The 3,508-nt window shown below is 40.8% G+C and overlaps 1 non-coding gene across 1 annotated transcript; it reads right to left on the reverse strand.

The window, feature by feature from the left end:
* Nucleotides 1-439: 439 nt before the first annotated feature.
* LOC132537852 (U6 spliceosomal RNA) lies at nt 440-546 on the reverse strand. The gene has a single exon (XR_009549277.1). It is a non-coding gene; the product is annotated as a U6 spliceosomal RNA (small nuclear RNA).
* Nucleotides 547-3,508: the final 2,962 nt, after the last annotated feature.

Here is a 3,508-nt window from a genome sequence, read left to right on the forward strand (position 1 = left end):
AGCTACCTGTATTTTCCTGCCCCCACTATTTTACCTCTTAGTGTCATTTAAAATTCGAATTCAGAAAAGAAAAATATAGTTTATATACATGAATACACATAAGTACTGAATATGAATATACAAATATCCACATAATGCTTCCATGCTCAGTTTCCAGGAAACCAAGCACAAAACTTTGCAGGATACTTTTTAAGAACCTAGATTTTTTTCCTTGCATTTTTGTTTCTATGTTGTTGTTGTTTTTTATTCCTCCCTTTTTATTTTTACTATTTTTAATTTTTTTATCTATTTATTATTGCACAGTGATGGAGAAATTGAGAGGGAAGAAGGAGATAGAGAGGGAAAGAGACAGAGAGACACCTGCAGCTCTGCTTCACCACTCATGAAGCTTCCCCCCTGCAGGTGGGGGTCAGGGGCTTGAATTGTGGTTTGTTGTTGTTTTAATATGGAACACTTCACAAATTTGTGTGTCATCCTTACATAGGGGCCATGTTAATCTTGTCTGTATCATGTCAATGTTAGTATATGTGCTGCTAAAGCAAGCACTACTTCTATGATTTTTATACAGTGTTGTTCACAGTGCGAAGAAATTTTTTAAATTTATTTTTTAGCTCTTTCAGATGGTTGGCTAGGATGATACTTAGATGTTCTCTCTCTCTCTTTCTCTCTCTCTCTCTCTCCTCTTTCTCTCTCTGTTTTTAATTTACCTTCCTATGTCTACTTCTCCACTACATAATCATTCATTTTGGTAACTTTTACCCAGAGAGTTTTTTAAAAAACAAACTTTGTCCTTGTGGCTTTTAGTTGTGTTTCCCAAACTGTGTTTGGTGCTTTGCTGTTCCCTGTGTTTGGGTTTTTAGCAAATTCAGTTCTCTCTCCCTCCCTGATACTGGGTGGTCTTGTAGCCATGTCTGGCCTTGAGGCATCACCAGCAGCTCTGCTTTATGTTTTTCACATGGTTCACTTTTCCTCCTTGACTTACAGGCTGAGATATTTTTCCTTGGCTTCTTCTATTTTTTCAAGTTGCTTGTTAATTTTCAAAAAGGACCAATTAGACTTTCCATCTTGGGTTTCAAATCTATACATCGATAAACAAGAAAGGTGGAAATCACACAGCTTCTTCCATCTTACTTTAAAAAATAAACTTCTAGAGGGGCCTGGTCTGTAGAGCAGTAGGTTAAGCGCACATGGTGCAAAGCACAAGGACCGGCTGAGGGATCCCAGTTCAAGTCCCTGGCTCCCCATCTGCGGAGGAGTCACTTCACAGGCAGTGAAGCAGGTCAGCAGGTGTCTATATTTCTCTCCCCCTCTCTGTCTTCCCCTTCTCTCTCCATTTCTCTCTGTTCTATACAATAACATTAACAACAACAATTATGGGCAACAAAAAAAAAAAAAGGAAAAAAATAGCCTCCAGAAGCAGTGGATTTGTAGTTCAGGCACTGAGGCCCCAGCAATAACCCTGGAGGAAAAATTATATATATTTCTAGGGGGCTAGATGGTGGCGCACCTGGTTGAGTGCACATGTTACAGCGCACAAGGACCCAGGTTTGAGCACCTGGTCCCCACCTGCAGGGGGGAAACTTCATGAGTGGTGAAGCAAGACTGCAGGTGTCTCTCTGTCTCTCTCCCTCTCTACTTCCTTCTTCCCTCTCAATTTCTGGCTGTCTCTATCCAATAAATAATTAAAGATAATAATCATTTATATAACTTCCTGAGGCGGAGCTACGAGCAGCAGATCACTTTCTTTCCTCTCCTCTCCTCTCCCGGATCAACTAGGAATATCAAAGGAGACCACCCGGACCGAAACAAGACAGGACTAGAATGACCACAGGAACCCAGTAAATCACCCGTGCGTACAAACACGCGTGGCTGGTGACAGAGAGGAGAGAGGGGCCTAAGGAGAGATTAAGTGGCTGCTAACAGTTCAACAGTTTATCAGTGGAGACACCACCTCCAGTCTGCTCCCAACAAGGGGACAGCTGAAGGGAGGAAAGGACTCCCCAGAGACTCACTAAGTGCAACTCTGAGTCTCCATTGCTACTACCCTCAGAATCTGGAGCAGCAACAGGGAGGGACACCAGGGGACAGAGATCTAACCGGGAAACTCAGGAGAAGACCTATACCTCGGTGGCATAGCTGAGGGGCTGTGAAAGTCTCTTTGCATAACCACTAGATTATCTCTGCCACACCCTGCTTTATCTCTTGGTCAGGATTCAGTGATTAAGCTAAGAAGCCTATTGATAGTTTAAAAGCCCTCAGGCTCCCATAGCCTACAGGGAAGAAAAAAAAAGAGGCTTTTACACCACTGAGCTCCAACTCAGGGACTGAAAAAACTGTTAACATATATAAAATGGTTAAAACAACAAGAAAAAATATTGGAGACTCGAACCAGGACAAGAGTCCAGCTAAAACTCCTCCAGATGGTGAAGCACAAAACAACGAGTTCAACATCCAAACATTAGCTAAGGAAATAATAATAGGAATGAGTAAAGAATTTGAAGAAAATTATAATCAGAAATGCAGGAACAACAAATGAGAATATGGAAGAAAATTCTAATTATCTCATGGTTATTAGAGAGCTGAAAGCTGAAATCGCTGAGCTAAGAAGGCAACTAGCTGAACAAGCAAAAACAGTATCAGAGCAAGGCAACAAAATAGATGAACTCCAGAAAGCAGTAGAGGGCAGAGAGAATAGAATCTATGAGGCTGAAGACAGAATTAGCAAGATTGAGGATGAATTAGAGACAACTAAAAAAGAAGTAAGAGATCTCAAAAAGAGATTAAGAGATGCTGAAAACAACAACAGAGTCCTATGGGATGACTTCAAAAGAAACAATATACGCATTATTGGCTTACCAGAGGAAGAAAGAGAAGGAGAGGAAGAAAGCATTCTCCAGGCCATAATAGCTGAAAATTTCTCTAGTCTAGACAACACCAAAGACATAAAGATTCAAGAAGCCCAGAGGGTCCCAAACAGAATTAACCCAGACCTAAAGACACCAAGACATGTCATACTTAGATTGGAAAGGAATAAGGATAAAGAAAGGATCCTCAAGGTTGCAAGAGAAAAACAAAGAGTCACCTACAAAGGAAAACCCATAAGATTAGCAGCAGACTTCTCCATACAAACACTACAGGCCAGAAGAGAATGGCAAGATATCTATCGAGTGCTCAATGAGAAAGGCTTTCAGCCAAGAATACTATATCCTGCTAGACTGTCATTCAGACTAGATGGAAGCATCAAAACCTTCTCAGACAAGCAACAGTTGAAGGAAGCAACCATCACCAAGCCTGCCCTGAAAGAAGTTCTGAAAGGTCTCCTATAAACAACCAGACCACCACAAATAGGACATATATCAAAACACTAAAACTCTACAAGAATGGCGTTAAAATATCTTCAATCTTTGATATCAATAAATGTCAATGGCCTGAATTCACCTATTAAAAGACACAGAGTAGGAAGATGGATCAGAAAACACAACCCAACAATATGTTGTCTACAGGAAAC

This window comes from Erinaceus europaeus, chromosome 3 (assembly GCF_950295315.1).
Source record: "Erinaceus europaeus chromosome 3, mEriEur2.1, whole genome shotgun sequence".
NCBI classification, from domain to species: domain Eukaryota; kingdom Metazoa; phylum Chordata; class Mammalia; order Eulipotyphla; family Erinaceidae; genus Erinaceus; species Erinaceus europaeus.